The sequence below is a fragment of the Biomphalaria glabrata genome, chromosome 16 (genome assembly GCF_947242115.1).
Source record: "Biomphalaria glabrata chromosome 16, xgBioGlab47.1, whole genome shotgun sequence".
Lineage (NCBI taxonomy): Eukaryota > Metazoa > Mollusca > Gastropoda > Planorbidae > Biomphalaria > Biomphalaria glabrata.
This window is the reverse complement of record NC_074726.1, coordinates 17440974-17458185: the sequence shown is the minus strand read 5'-3', so window position 1 is coordinate 17458185 and position 17212 is coordinate 17440974. Positions and strand designations below refer to the sequence as shown.

Genomic DNA, 17212 nt, shown 5'->3' with positions numbered 1-17212 from the left:
TTACAAGACATTCACACAAAAATCAAAACGCTTAGAATAAAATTTGTAGGAAAAGTAGTAAAGTCTCCCAATAACTTCCCCTTAGTATTATATTATTTTGGACTTAGACTAAACAAACTCCTCCCCATTCAAAACAACACACCCCATCATTTTGGTAACCATACACATCCATTCTACAGATCACTCACAAGACACCTACCCAGCTATGAAAACATAACGCACCACGACTCAAAAACAATATACACTATACTCAGAGACAAGTTGAAAGAAAACCTAGAAGTTAGAATAAAGTGGGTCAGGGAGTTAAGGGTTAAACCAACCAACTGGACAGACACATTCACGCATTTACACAACAAATACATAACACCCAAAGCACGAGAAGTGGCCTACAGATTACTCTTCGGGATGACCCCAATAAAAGGAAGACTCTCAACTACAACAGGGTTCAAATATACCTGTGTAATTTGTAAAAAAGAAAACCAAAACCCAGAGAAACACTTATTTAGTGAATGTGAGCTGGTTGAGGAAGCAAAAAAAAACTTTAGAAGATATTATTGACGCAAACAGTCAAACCTGTGCAAATGTAAACACTGCTATTTTCTTTAATAAAGTACCTAATGCCATAAATAAAAAACTAAGAGACATCAATGTAATTATTTTATCAGAATATAGAAACCTTATTTGGAATACCTACCTACAAATTGTTTACCATAATAAACCATTTGATTCCGTATTATTAGATCTCATTTTTAAGACAATTATTGAACGCAAAGTGAAACAATATAGCGCTAAATAAAAATACCAAGATTGTCCATTAACTTAAAGAAAAGGGAATATGTATATAAATATGTGTATGCGAGTGTGTATAGATATATATCCCAAATTATCTTTTTTATATATTTAAAGACCCTGTAACCATATAATTAGAAAAGCTAGTACTCCAAAAAAAAAAAAAAACAGTGATCGCATCTTGAAATTGACAAAGGTTAAGACAATTCAAGACAGTATACAATCACGAAGGTCACGCCTTGACCTTGTGACTGTAGAGTAGTATAGAGACTTAAACCAAAGTTTTGATCTACAAAGACGAGAGAGTTAGGCAGGAGAAAACGAGAGATCTCATCCGACTAAAACAGAGAATCATATTGAAATGGAACATTAGGCCGGCAAGTCAAGGAACGGAAACACAATAAGGAACCAGGAGCGAACACGTGAAAACCCAAGAAAAGGGAAAGAAGAGTAACTCCAAGAAATCAAGAACAAGGGCAGAACTTTACGTTTTATGTAAACACTGTTTTTCTTCTGTTGTTCCTGTATCTAAGCAAACAATTCTTTGTATAAATTTGTACTTTTTAACAATTATGTCCATAGTGACATCTTTACAAGTATTGAAAAAATACCACCACTATCCGTATTGTGCATACCTGTGCAGTCTACATACAAATATATTATTTCTTACTACCTTGCAGACGTTTACATTGCAGACATTTACGGTCTGTACAGATATTATTCTTCTTCTGTTTTTCTAATATTGAGCATCAATATAACCTCATATCTCAACAAGCTTCTACATCAAATTGTTACTAAATTAGTGTTTATTTTCATTTTTTTTTACATATGTCAAAGTTTGTTTTTTGTTTTTTTTTACATATGTCAAAGTTTTTACTATTGTTAAAAAAAAAATAATTCTCCACCACCATTGTCAATATTGCGCATGCTTGTGCAGTCTACAGAGAAATTATATATTAAAGAGGGGAAGAGGAAAAATTAAAAAAGGGGAAAAAAAAGGGGGGGAAAATATTCAAGAAAAAAAAAGTATATATATACACATATATATAGATAGATATATAGATACATATAAAATAACTTTCGGTACGACTCTAATTGGTCCCTGTGACCAAAAAAAAAAAATGCCACAGAGAAATTGTTTCTGAACAGAAACTCCCGATATACTGACTCTAGCAGACAGGATTTCCACCTTGATGATGAGGAAGTAGTTTTCCAAATCTCAAGGGAGGAAATCAAAAATTGTCATTAAAAGGGAGACAACAAAAGAAACAATATAAATGTTTAAATGCCTATGTTCGCATAAGTGTGTACACACATAGATGTGTATGCACGTTTGATAGAAGTTAATATAAAGAACTGGGGTAATGTAGCAAAGCACAAAGGAAACAACCATAAGCAATGTAGACAAAGTGGAAAAAAATGTGACTACGATGTTTAAAATGTTGTAATATCATTTAAGACTCCACTTTCACTCTTTGATTGTTTCTGTTTAATTATCTATTGTTGACATTCTCACCACATATATTTTAAGAACATTAAATTTAAAAAATATTCATTATATGCTATTGGAAAAAAATAACGCCATATACAAAGCAATTTAAATCGTTAAAATATTAGGACAACCTAAATGCAACTATATGCAATTCTCTGTTTTGCAATCATTGTACTTTAAAATGTAAATACTTAATTACTAATAATACTAATAAAATATGCATCTTTCTGTTATTAAAAAAAAAAAAAAAAAAGAATTTTTTTAAATAATCAGATTTTATTTATTTTTGTTTAGTGCCCCCATCAGGATAAAAGTCGCTTATTTTAGTGCGTTTTGTTTGTTGGTCGGTCTGTCCGTCACGTTTATATAAAAAACAACACTAAACGCTATTGAAAATCTGATTTAACCTTCAATGTTTCTTCCAGTCAGTCATAAATACATCATTGATTTAATTTTTTATGGTTGATTTTCCATTACTATAGATCTAAACATAAGTTGGTAAAGAGTGAAGGCTTATTGACTCACTATTGTTATTTTATATAGACCGATTCACTCGCAGACTTAACTTATATCACCCATTATAAACAAAGTTAATAAATGACACTCTCAAAAATGTATTGACTCTTTCAGTAAATCTCTTATTTAACTCACATTTAGAATATACATTGTAAAAAAAAAATAATTGTCTAATGTGATGAAAAAAAATCACTTTCTATTGAAGTAGGTGCTGTCTTCTATGTCAGCTAAGGCAAATTGGCGCCTAAGCTGGACTTGAAAGCGAAGGCGCGGCGGCAACGTGCACCTTTTATGATGAACCGTGCACCCTCGCGAGTGTTCGATCCCTAGCCGACACCCGTTTATTGGCACGTCGGTACGACAGTTGGGACGCTTCCGACAAAGGCCGAGAGCTACACAGACAGATGAGTTGACCAGACCGAAAGGACGCGTGGTGTGAGCTCTGCCGTGCGTAGCAGGCAGTCCTAGCCCAGTTCCGAGTCGGGCGCGTATTTTGGATGGCGGAAAGAGAACAACAACACGGTGCCGCCAATGCGTCGAGGACAACATAAAGAGCACATTCTTTATGAATGCCGAGCTCTGCATGGGGGACGATCGGAACAAGGAATTGAGAAAGAGAATACTGGTCTATGTGCGGCAAGAGGCCTGTCCTTGTAGGCGACTTTACACCTCACTGACCGCTTCCTCTCAGCATTGTTCGTTACTAATGAGGTTTCTGATTCGGTCTTGAAAGAATCTCCATGGGTCATCTTAGTTACGTCGACCACTTTTTAGCTAACAAAAAAAAAAAAAAGACTTATTTTGGCATATGTTCATTCACCATACGAGATATGTGTAAATTGTCTATGTGATTAAAAAATAAATCCAAACTGGCATCACAATTCGATTAATGTCGTAAACAAGAAAATACACGAAATACAGGCGTGGCTAATAAGTCTATGTTGGCTAAGAAAATCCGTTATAAAGCTTTACAGTTATAGATCTAAGTCACAAATTGGTTTGTGCACACTTACATCTGTAACATCTTCTATGACAATTAAGTTTCCATTCATGATTTGCTGTAAAAGTGTTGATAAAAATCTTCGGGAATGGTTTCTTTATATAGTAAAAAAATCTACCGGAAGTCAATTTGTCATGCAACCAAGGACGCCTCTGTGAACGGAACTTGTGCTTAGTTACCTCAGTGTTGGCAGTCCATTTATATATAGTCTATGATAAACCCAGATAATTATTATAAGAATTTCCGTCATAAAGGACTTTATACTAAGCATAAGTTTACCATTAATTATAATAGCACAAAAAATATCATTTACATTGGGTCTAGATTTGTTTTTTTTTTAAATATGCAATATTTGTGTGTGTGTGTGTAAGCTTCAGCTAAGTGTAGTATTTTTAGATCTATGTTATTAAAAATAAACAAAAAGATAGCTTATATTGTGAATAAGTTGTGTGGTTTGCAATTTCACGGCTGTATGTGTTAATTTTTATAAAGTATTGTTAAAGAGCTAATTGTCGCCCCCCCCCCCTTTTTTTTGGCTGCGTTAAATCAATGTTTTCTTACTTAACCTCTCTCATCCCTCGTTTTCGGCAACATTTTCAAAGGAACCTTCAAAAGACGAGGGAGGGAAGGAGCAAAAACAAATGGGAGTTCCATCAAACGCACATGCCGACCAGTAAAATGATTAAGCCAAACACATGACTCGAAGACATCAAAGCAGTGTTGAAGTCCATGCCGCTTGTACACAGTATAAAGTACGTTCTACGTTTTGCAAATGATTATAAGTACAGTGTATATTGTAATTTGTTTATATTTTTGTTGAATTTCAAACAAAATTAATTGTAAATAAATAAATAAATAAAATAAAATAAATCGTGTTAGGGCATCTGTGTCTTGTTGCTGTCACTTTTTAAAAAAAAGTTTTCTGCATTAAAAAAAAAATTTGGGGTCGCAACCAGACCGGCCCATTTGGTGCCGGCCCATTGGGCATTTGCCCGTTTGTCCAAATAGCCAGTCCGCCCCTGATAAGATGTGTTTATTTAGGCTACTAGATATTAGACGATCACAACAAACATAAATGTCTTATGTTCTTTATGAGTTCATTTAGCTCTGGTTTGCAGGGTTCACTGTCGCTGCTACTGCCTTCCACTAATATACAGGGTTCGTACACAACTCTTTCCAGTTTCATCACAAGACTTCTTCCTGACCAGACAACCTTCACTGCTTCGCACATGTGTTCACAACTCCTCGTCAGAGCTACACACTGAATTTATGTTTCATCATTTGTAAAAGAGTTTGTGTACAAGATCGTCTGGTCATTATTACCCCCACACACACACACACGTTAACAAACACAAGAACTATTGTGTTAAGTGAGTTGTTCTCAGCAACTGGATGTCAGTTTATCTAGAGCCGTCTTGTTGACCCGAATGTCTCTCTAGACTGGATATTTTTTTTACTTTACAGGTTAATTTTGTTGGTTTTTATCTCTTAATTAAAACATATTTTATGGCTATACCAGTAGGCCTACTAAGAAACGTGTGTTGTGTAGCCTATATTCTCCTAAGTCGTTTTCGGCTGATTTTATTCTATAATTATCTTACATAATATAGATTGAATCGTAAACGTCATGATCATTTATAACTAAGACACATCTAGATCGAGAGCCACGCTACCTTGATGATTAAAAAAAAAATGTTTCTGGGAAAAATGGAATGATTTGGCTACGCGAACTTCGCATCACCCTCATTAAGTCAAGAGACAGATCATGGACAGATGACAGATGTGTTTATTTTAAAATGGATTGGATTAGGACATGTACATTGGAAATTTGCCTTAGTATTTTTTTTAGACACAAATTTCTGGGCTTTTCAGTGTAGTCCAAGTACAAAACATCATTTAATATGCGGATAGATTTCATCTTCTATTTTTAAGTGGTGTCTGCAATTTAAAAGATAAGACCGAGTTCTGACTTATTTTAGAATCTAATTGTAAACAGTCGTGATTATTTATAACTGATCTATATAATCTAGATAGATCTAGCTGAATCTAGCACTAGAATATTTAAAAAAAAATATTGCGTGAAACGTTAATATTATGTGTGTGTTTGTGCCTGTTTATTTTACATCTAGTACCGTATTGTAATTGTTTTAAATAAGAATGTGTGTATTTAATTTTAGATTGTTTAAAGTTTTCTTTAAAAAAAAATTTTTTTTATTATTTCAATCTTTTTTTTTTGTTTGTTTAAATCCTTCGGAGAATAAGCCTAACTAGTTGACCGGCGGCGTAGCATACGTCGCTATGTTGCAGGGCCGGCCTTAGGCCACTGCAACCTACCGCATTGGGACCCGTTTTTCATAGCACCCGCACTTTCATAGGTGTATAAATTATTAAATTAAAATAGATTATAACTTAAAACAGATTTCCCGCGTCATCCTGTCGATTTACCAGGAGCTCCTGGAAAATTCCCGAAATTACAAAATATACGAAAAAGTCCTTAAAATATATTGAAATATATAGACAAAAATTTTTATTTTGGGGTGTCATTCGATATGGAAAACGCCAATCCTACGCGCGATAAATAAAAACGGCATTATGCATTAGCCGTAATTGTTTAATCTGGTGAAAGAAGCTCCTCGCGCCCAAACTAATGAAGAATTATTTGAGGTCAACTATTCTCAAAGATTGAAAATATTTGGTAATTCTTGCTATTGAGCGTGATCTATGTAGGAAACAGAATTATCATGATATACTGTATGACTTTGCTACACGCAAGGCTCGTAAAGTAATTCTAAACGTAGTAAAGAATGAATAAAATGCATAGACGAATTTATTTTCTAATACAAACTCTTAAAATTCACTTTTTGTCCGCTTCCCTACCCAAACTTGGCCAGCGAAATCCATTTCGCATTGGGCCCCACAATGCTTAAGTACGGCCCTGCTATTTATTGACGGGTGAATATACATAGTAGATTACTTGTTCTCTTTCCATGACTTCTTGGTCACAATGGTTAAGTCCGGTGCTGCTATTTAGTGTTTGTAAAATGTTTTACATGTTTCGGATGTTCCTTCAGAGTTGAAGATAGTTTACTTCATAGTCCAATCCTCCCGCAGGACGAAGGGGGGTGGAGGCGGGCAGGGTTTGACAGTCCAGCGCGCAGCCATCCGTAGCGACATGTGAATACTCACTGAATACCCATTTGTTCTCCCCTCCTCTTGTTTTTTTTTTTGTGGGGTTATTATCCTCAGAAATAAGAGTGATCTTTCTTTTACTTCTTGCTCGTCCAAACTGTTGAGCGAAGAAGAGAATTATATATTTATATTCTTTTAGTAGTTTTTAAAAGAATATTCTCATACTTCAAGTCATTCAGGTTTGATTGTGATGTGGGTAAGATTTTAAAATTATCTTTCATTTTTTTTAATTGTAAGAAGAAGAATATTTAAAAATAGGTTTGTAAATTTAAATCCAAGTTGTTTTTCTTTCAAAAGGATATTTACCCATTTTTTTATGCAGGTCTTGAAACATGAAAAGATGATGACCGACAGCGCAAAACTGCCATTGGACATTGTGGTTAAAGTTAAGTTAGTTTTTAATATATCTTTATGCAACTTGTTTATTGATCTTAATAATCTTTCCTCCATTTTCTAAGACCTGTATAAATAAACAATGACCTAGGGGAAGGTGGGGTGAAATGTCACAAGGGTAAGTTGTCACAAACACTATATCAGTACAATGTGATGCGCCATCAAAAATGTGAAACTACAGCTGAAATGTTTACGGAAACATTTACAAATAGTTATAAAATGAAGTCGATACCTTTTCGCATTTTAAAATTATCATCATTCATTGTTTTTGACTGTTCGGAAAGTGGAATTTTACTTTTGTGTAATTTTGTTGAAAAACACTTATAATTTTGAGATGATTGTCTAACATTACATTGTTTCATGTCTCTGTGTATTAGTTACACATTGAAATTAGTTTTTTTTCTTAAAGCTCGATCCAAAATAATGTTATTGGAATAAATGTTCTGAAAATTGTGGGGCAAGTTGTCACACAGGTTGGGGTAATATGTGACAGTTGTGACAATTTGCCCCAATGAAGATTAAGCATTTTGAAAACAAATTTTAATACTAATATTTGTGCATTAACAATTATTTGTTTTATTGATTCCTTTTTATGGATGATACCTAAATAGTATTAAGCGACTTTCTCTTTAAATAATGCTGTTTACAAAGGTTATGCCAGCATCAACATACAGAAAAGATGTCTTCCACGCGCAACATTCATTTTAGGAAAGAAGTTACCTAGTCCTACAATTTAGATAGGTTGGAAGTGGGTGCATTGCTGGAAGAAGTGAACAGATATTTTACAAATATTATATAGAAAAAAATAAACATTATTTTGAAGAAAAACCTACAGCTTTCCTACAGCTTTGCTTGTTAGGTCCAAAACTTTTCAGAACCTCCACATATATATCATTCTTTCACGACAGCCAGTCAAGGAAACTACTACAAGAACAAGGTCTTGACTTAATATGCTATTTCTTTTGGACATAGCAAGATATGGTGATTTTTTTTAATGTGTGACATTTTACCCCATGCCTATGTCAACTTACCCTGGTGTGGGGCAAATTGTCACAACTTCAACCCAGACACTTTTTTGTTGTATAACTTTGATAAATAAAGAGATAAAGTTTATTTCATTTACTCTAATTGTTTTCTGAATGTTTGTTACAGCATGTTAAGTTTGGTGAGAATCAAAGAATTCTAAATATGTTTAAAACATCAAAATCTGAAAAATGTGACAACTAGCCCCACCTTCCCCTACTGCTTGTTAACGTAACAATACTTAGATGGAGCGACTCACAGCATATTTTAATTTTTTTTTTTGTTTCTTTCTAATCTCTGGTATTATAAACTAATTCTTTGAGTTTGAAAACTTCTTTTCGTAAGAGGCTTATATTTCAAGTCATTCAAGTTTGGATTGTGAAGCGGCTAAGATTTTAAATTTGTTATCTTTCTTTTTGTACTGTAAGAAGTAGAATATTTTAAAATTTGTTTGTAAAATAAAATCATAAGCTGTTTATTTTCAAATGAATATTTACCCAAATTTTATACAGGTCTTAAAACACACAGGAAAAATAATGACCAACAGTGCAAAATGTTAAGTTGGTTTTTAGATCTTTATGCGACTTACTAAATGTTGACTTGATAATATAGGCCTACTTTATAATTGATTCACTGCATATTGACATGACAATAGACAATGACCTACTGCTTATTAACGTAATAATATAGAGCGACTCACGGCATTTTTTTTTGTTTCTAATCGCTGGTATAATCAACAAATTCTTTGAGTGTGAAAGTTTCTATTCAGAAGAGGCTTATACTTCAAGTCATTCAAGTTTGGATTGTGATGCGGGTAAGATTTTAAATTTGTTATCTTTCTTTTTTTACTGTAAGAAGTAGAATACTTAAAAATAGGTTTGTAAAATTAAATCCATCTTGTTTATTTTCAAAAGAATATTTACCCATATTTAATACAGGTCTTGAAAATGGAGGAAAGATGATTAAGATCAATAAACAACAATGTGATGTGCTTCTCTCCAGAACTCAACCTTTCAGTGTGACATATATATTGGCATTTATATGAAATTATTTAAACATTTTTCAACCTTCATAAAATGTCTTGTTTTGTTTGTTAGAGAATTTTTTGTCTTGACAGCCTTCTGACAATTGTTTTCTTTATAGTCACATATTTCGTCAGTTTTAAATGTAAAAATGTCCAATTACTTATTTTGTTTTAAGTTTATTTAATTTTAGGTTGTTTAAATTTTTCTTATAATTTTATATTTAGCATAGCTTTATTATTTAATTGTTTTTTTTTGTTTTTCTTTTTTCTGTATATTTTTTTAATCTTAGGAGAATAAGTCTGATTCTTTTAGTTTGAAAGTATTTTTTCAGAAGAGGCTTATACCTCAAGTCATTCAAGTTGATCATGAGTAGGTAAGATTTTAAATTTGTTATCTTTCTTTTTGTACTGTAAGAAGTAGAATACTTAAAAAATAGGTTTGTAAAATTAAATCCATCTTATTTATTTTTAAATGAATATTTACTCATATTTTATACAGGTCTTGGAAAATGGAGGAAAGATGATTAAGATCAATAAACAACAATGTGATATGCTCTCTCCAGAACTCAACATGTCAGTGTGATATTAGCATTTAGATGAAGTGATTTAAACATTATTCAATCTTCATAAAATGTCTTGTTTTGTTTGTTAGTGAATTTTTCTATGTTGACGGCCATCTAACATTGTTTTTGTCTAGAACTACATACTGTAAGTTTTAAATGTGAACATGTCCAATTACTTATTTTGTTTTAAGTTTATTTAAATTTAGGTTGTTTAAATTTCTTTTCTTATAATTTTATATTTAGCATAATTTATTATTTCAATGTTTTGTGTTTAAATCCCTAGGAGAATAAGTCTCTTTTAGTTTGAAAGTATTTTTTCAGAAGATGCTCAAACATTCAAGTCATTCTAGTTGGATTGTGATGTGGGTAAGTTTTAAAGTTTGTTATCATTCTTTTTTTTTTTGTAAGAAGTAGAATATTTAATAATTGGTTTGGAAATTTAAATTCAAGTTGTTTTTCTTTCACACATTTTTATACATGAAACATGAAGGAAAAGATGATGACAGACAGCGCAAAATTTTGTGGGACAATAAGGTTAAAGTTAAATTGTTTTTAGTTTCTAGATCTTTATGCTACTTGTTGAATGTTGACCTGATAATATACTTTAGAATTGATTCACTGCATGTTGACATGTCAATAAACAATGACCAACTGCTTGTTAACGTAACAACATAGATCGACTCACAGTATGTTTTTATTTAATTTTTGTTTCTAATCTCTTGTATAATTAATTAATTCTTTGAGTTGGAAAGTTTCTTGTTAGAAAAGGCTTATACTTCAAGTCATTCAAGTTTGGATTGTGATGTGGCTAAGATTTTAAATTTGTTATCTTTCTTTTTTTACTGTAACAAGTAGAATATTTAAAAATAGGTTTGTAAAATTAAATCCATCTTATTTTCAAATGAATATTTACCCATATTTGATACAGGTCTTGGTGAATGGAGGAAAGATGATTAAGATCAATAAACAACAATGTGATGTGCTCTCTCCAGAACTCAACATGTCAGTGTGATATTGGCATTTAGTTGAAATTATTTAAATATTATTCAACCTTCATAAAATGTCTTGTTTTGTTTGTTGTATTGAATTTTTTTGTCTTGACGGTCATCTAACATTGTTTTTGTCTAGAACTACATACTGTAAGTTTTAAATGTGAACATGTCCAATTACTTATTTTGTTTTAAGTTTATTTAAATTTAGGTTGTTTAAATTTCTTTTCTTATAATTTTATATTTAGCATAATTTATTATTTCAATGTTTTGTGTTTAAATCCCTAGGAGAATAAGTCTCTTTTAGTTTGAAAGTATTTTTTCAGAAGATGCTCAAACATTCAAGTCATTCTAGTTGGATTGTGATGTGGGTAAGTTTTAAAGTTTGTTATCATTCTTTTTTTTTTTGTAAGAAGTAGAATATTTAATAATTGGTTTGGAAATTTAAATTCAAGTTGTTTTTCTTTCACACATTTTTATACATGAAACATGAAGGAAAAGATGATGACAGACAGCGCAAAATTTTGTGGGACAATAAGGTTAAAGTTAAATTGTTTTTAGTTTCTAGATCTTTATGCTACTTGTTGAATGTTGACCTGATAATATACTTTAGAATTGATTCACTGCATGTTGACATGACAATAAACAATGACCAACTGCTTGTTAACGTAACAACATAGATCGACTCACAGTATGTTTTTATTTAATTTTTGTTTCTAATCTCTTGTATAATTAATTAATTCTTTGAGTTGGAAAGTTTCTTGTTAGAAAAGGCTTATACTTCAAGTCATTCAAGTTTGGATTGTGATGTGGCTAAGATTTTAAATTTGTTATCTTTCTTTTTTTACTGTAACAAGTAGAATATTTAAAAATAGGTTTGTAAAATTAAATCCATCTTATTTTCAAATGAATATTTACCCATATTTGATACAGGTCTTGGTGAATGGAGGAAAGATGATTAAGATCAATAAACAACAATGTGATGTGCTCTCTCCAGAACTCAACATGTCAGTGTGATATTGGCATTTAGTTGAAATTATTTAAATATTATTCAACCTTCATAAAATGTCTTGTTTTGTTTGTTGTATTGAATTTTTTTGTCTTGACGGTCATCTAACATTGTTTTTGTCTAGAACTACATACTGTAAGTTTTAAATGTGAACATGTCCAATTACTTTTGTTTTAATTTTATTTAATTTTAGGTTAATTAAATTTGTTTTCTTATAATTTTATATTAACATAGCTTTATTATTTCAATTTTTTGTGTGTTTAAATCCTTAGGAGAATAAGTCTAATTCTTTTAGTTTGAAAGTATTTTTTCAGAAGAGGCTCATACTTCCAAGTCATTCATGTTGGATTGTGATGTAGGTAAGATTTTAATTTTGTTATCATTTTTTTTTTCATTGTAACAAGTAGAATATTTGAAAATAGGTTTTTAAATTTAAATCCAAGTTGTTTTCTTTCAAATGGATATTTACCCATTTTTTATACAGTACTTGGAACATGAAGAAAAAGATGACGACTAACAATGCAAAATTGCATTAGCACATTGTGGTTAAAGTTAAGTTGTTTTTAGTTTCTAGATCTTTATGCTACTTGTTGAATGTTGACCTGATAATATACTTTAGAATTGATTCACTGCATGTTGACATGACAATAAACAATGACCAACTGCTTGTTAACGTAACAACATAGATCGACTCACAGTATGTTTTTATTTAATTTTTGTTTCTAATCTCTTGTATAATTAATTAATTCTTTGAGTTGGAAAGTTTCTTGTTAGAAAAGGCTTATACTTCAAGTCATTCAAGTTTGGATTGTGATGCGGCTAAGATTTTAAATTTGTTATCTTTCTTTTTTTACTGTAACAAGTAGAATATTTAAAAATAGGTTTGTAAAATTAAATCCATCTTATTTTCAAATGAATATTTACCCATATTTGATACAGGTCTTGGTGAATGGAGGAAAGATGATTAAGATCAATAAACAACAATGTGATGTGCTCTCTCCAGAACTCAACATGTCAGTGTGATATTAGCATTTAGTTGAAATTATTTAAATATTATTCAACCTTCATAAAATGTCTTGTTTTGTTTGTTGTATTGAATTTTTTTGTCTTGACGGTCATCTAACATTGTTTTTGTCTAGAACTACATACTGTAAGTTTTAAATGTGAACATGTCCAATTACTTTTGTTTTAATTTTATTTAATTTTAGGTTAATTAAATTTGTTTTCTTATAATTTTATATTAACATAGCTTTATTATTTCAATTTTTTGTGTGTTTAAATCCTTAGGAGAATAAGTCTAATTCTTTTAGTTTGAAAGTATTTTTTCAGAAGAGGCTCATACTTCCAAGTCATTCATGTTGGATTGTGATGTAGGTAAGATTTTAATTTTATCATTTTTTTTTTCATTGTAACAAGTAGAATATTTGAAAATAGGTTTGTAAATTTAAATCCAAGTTGTTTTCTTTCAAATGGATATTTACCCATTTTTTATACAGTACTTGGAACATGAAGAAAAGATGACGACTAACAACGCAAAATTGCATTAGCACATTGTGGTTAAAGTTAAGTTGTTTTTAGTTTCTAGATCTTTATGCGACTTGTTGAATATACCTGATAATATACTTTAGAATTGATTCACTGCATGTTGACATGAAAATAAACAATGACCTACTGCTTGCTATATGGAGTGACTCACAGCATGTTTTTATTTTATTTTTGTTTCTAATCTCTGGTATAATCAATTAATTCTTTGAGTTGGAAAGTTTCTATTCAGAAGAGGCTTATACTTCAAGTATAAGTTTGGATTGTGATGTGGCTAAGATTTTAAATTTGTTATCTTTCTTTTTGTTTAAATATGATGTAAAATTAAATCCATCTTGTTTTTTTTTAAATGAATATTTACCCATATTTTATACAGGTCTTGGAAAATGGAGGAAAGATGATCAAGATCAATAAACAACAATGTGATATGCTCTCTCCGGAACTCAACATGTCAGTGTAACATTAGCATTTAGTTGAAATTTTAAAAATATTATTCAGCCTTCAAAAGATGTCTTATTTTGTTTGTTAGAGAATTTTTTTTCTTGACGGCAGTTTTTTTATAGTATCATATTCCACAAGTTTTAAATGTGAACATGCCCAATTACTTATTTTGTTTTAAGTTTATTTAAATTTAGGTTATTTAAATTTGTTTTCTTATAATTTTATACTTGCATAGCTTTATTAATTCCCTTTTTTTGTTTAAATCCTTAGGAGAATAAGTCTGATTCTTTTTGTTTGAAAGTATTTTTCAGAAGACGCTCATACTTCCAAGTCATTCAAGTTGGATTGTGATGTTGGTAAGATTTTAATTTTATCATTTTTTTTTTCATTGAAAGAAGTAGAATATTTGAAAATAGGCTTGTAAATTTAATCCAAGTTGTTTTTCTTTCAAATGGATATGCACCCATTTTTTATACAAGGTCTTGTAACATGAAAGAAAAGATGATATCCGACAGCGCAAAATTGGAAAAACACACTGTTATTAAAGTTAAGTTAGTTTTTAGATCTTTATGCGACTTAACTGAATGTTGACCTGATAATATAGAAAATACGAAAAACATGCATATATGTAACCCTGCCGGACCAAGTAAAACAAAAAGTAAAAATAAAACCCCTGCAGCAGTAAATCTTTTTTTTTTTTTTTTTTTTGAGTTTTTGACCTGATAATATAGGCTACTTTAGACTTGATTCACTGCTTGTTGTCATGACAATAAACTATGACCAATTGCTTGTTAATGTAACAATACTTAGCATGTTTTGTTTTTTTTGTTTCTAATCTCTGCTATAATTAACTAATTCTTTGAGTTTGAAAGTATTTTTTCAGAAGGGGCTTATACTTTAAGTCATTCAAGTTTGATTGTGATGCACATAAGATTTTAAATTTATCTTTCTTTTTGTTGTAAGAAGTAGAAGTCTAAGACCTTTTTTATTTAGAAGTGAAACAAATGTTTTTTATGTCCTTTTTTTTATTAGAAAAATTGTATATTTAAATTTTTGTATACAAGTTATTTTGAGACAAAATCATTTAAGTTTGCAAATAAAATCTTTATACCTTTTTCAACACAATAATTTGTGTTTTTTGTTTTAGATCACAAAACAAGGAAGTGAAGTGGGCTCTCCAGAATTCAACCTTTCCACTGTAACATAAGTATTGAGGTGCTTTTTAAATATTTTTCAACCTTAATTTAATAATATATTTTGTATTGTGTGTGTGTGTTTTGTCATGATAGCATCTGTTAAATGTTTTTGTTTATTATCTTGTTTTAAGCCATGTGTACTTTTGTGTTGTTTTGTCATGTTGACATAACTTACAGATACTTTAGACATACTGATTTTCGACATGGAGTGTAGGGTAATGGGAAAGGTTTTTTTGATAGTCATATTCTTTAAAATAGTTAAAGCCTGATATATCCCATCTACCTAGCTCATGTATGGCTCTTCTTGCCATACTCCTAGCAACAGCGTTGACTCACTGGCTGAGTGAAAGCAGTTTGTTACCTACTGAAATGTTCAGTGTTAAACATATTAAGATTTGTTTCCACAAGGAACATTGATTAATGTATTTGTTAATGATCTACATCAATAATGCATCATTAGAATACAAATTACATTTTGTTATGAAAATAAAAAATTCAGACTATGCTTTTCAACAAAATTTAGTCAGATGTTTACTGCCTCACATTGTTATAATTGACAGTATCTTCATACTTATTTTTTTAGTGTTTAATAAGACTGTTTGTCTGGATGACTGTTTTTTTTCTTTCTTGGAGATCTTGGACTGTTGCAATTGTAAAGGATATTGTTTGTTAGAATTAGACTATATTGATTGTTACAATATTGTTTTTGGCTTGAAATCCTGTATAGACTATGAATGTATCGTCAAGAAGGTAGAGAGAGTTGTTATGACTATAGATGTGAGAAATTAGAGATTGTAGTGTGAGAAAAATTTGATTTGATACATGTACTTCCAGAAGAGCACTGATGGTGACAAATTTTGGATGCTATGTAGAATAATTAAGTTAAGATATGTAGAATATGTTTTATGCTGTTCTCTATTCAAGTATGTATATTTTTTGTGTGTAATTTTGCATAACTATTGAAATGATTCATGTTGCTATTTAATAGAATACATTTCAATTTCTTATGTCTTTTTACTTCATGTAGATAAAATTGTTAGATTCATAGAAACATCCCAGGGCATCAGTTGTTACGACAGTAATCAATTTCTATGTCCTGATAATATGAATTTTAAATTATATCTTGTATTGTGTTTGGTTCCGCAAGGTATTGCCGGAAGTGGTAATGGATGTAAGCACTCCAATACCTATAAAATGCTTCCTATTGGCATGTGTCTCATATAGCCTCTGACAACCAGTCCAACTCTTGGCGTGTGGCTCAGATATTGAGTCCGGCGAAACTGTTCTCACTAACAGGAGAAGGGGCAAAGGCAAGTAACTGGCGCCTAAACCAGTAAGCTTCGGGCAGGAGGGGCTCAGCCATGGCTGGCTACCCACCTAAGAAGGAAAACTCTGAATACAAACCTCTGTTGCATTTCAGCTATACCCAATCATGGGAAAGGCTTCGGGTGTCAACCCTGAGAAAAAATCAGGAGCTGGCGACCCTAAGGCAGTTTGCAGCACCCAGTGTTACACTCTGGCAGAACCTGCGACGCCGCTGACCCCAAACTGTATGGGAACTGCCGTTCCTTTGGATACATCAGCTGCGTGGAGAGGGGGGAACTGATGTGTCGGCGACATCGTTCCGACCACAGCTAATGCCCAGGCATTCATCTCTTAATGTGTGATTTGATAAAAACATTAATTCTTGGTACAAATTAAGGTTGCAAGTAGTACAGTTATTATGCATTGAAACTTTTCAATAACTACTTGTACATAACAAAATAATCTGAGTAATAAAATTTAAATTAAAATGCAGTGAATACTTGTCGGATTAATTTTTTAATTATTAATACTATTAATATTTGTTTATAATCAAAGAAAAAAGTAAAACAATCAATTGAACATGTAAAATATAAAGCTTTTAACCATCATAATTAGTATTTAAAATTAACAAAATATAATGATACATTCATAAATATACCACACAATAATTTTTATAAATTTCAAAATGTATACACAGAATAAAAAAAAAAGTTTTCATTGATCTTGTAATTGGCTTCAAAT

General features: G+C 31.1%; 1 long non-coding RNA gene across 25 annotated transcripts; it reads left to right on the top strand.

Annotated features, from left to right (window-relative positions):
- The first annotated feature begins 4142 nt into the window (after nt 1–4142).
- Nucleotides 4143–16963, top strand: LOC106073967 (uncharacterized). 25 transcript variants are annotated; one of them, XR_008775416.1, is made up of 14 exons: nt 4611–5261; nt 7309–9216; nt 9341–9800; nt 9926–10355; nt 10480–10529; nt 10918–10991; nt 11267–11349; nt 11474–11523; nt 11912–11985; nt 12291–12346; nt 12472–13361; nt 13484–13549; nt 13906–14326; nt 15118–16963. It is a non-coding gene; the product is annotated as an uncharacterized LOC106073967 (long non-coding RNA). The 25 variants fall into 25 exon arrangements; XR_008775433.1 differs by having other exon boundaries at nt 4609–5261; nt 10918–11523; nt 12472–13000; nt 13317–13357; XR_008775429.1 differs by having other exon boundaries at nt 4609–5261; nt 10918–11523; nt 12472–13000; nt 13317–13361.
- The last annotated feature ends 249 nt before the right edge of the window (nt 16964–17212 follow it).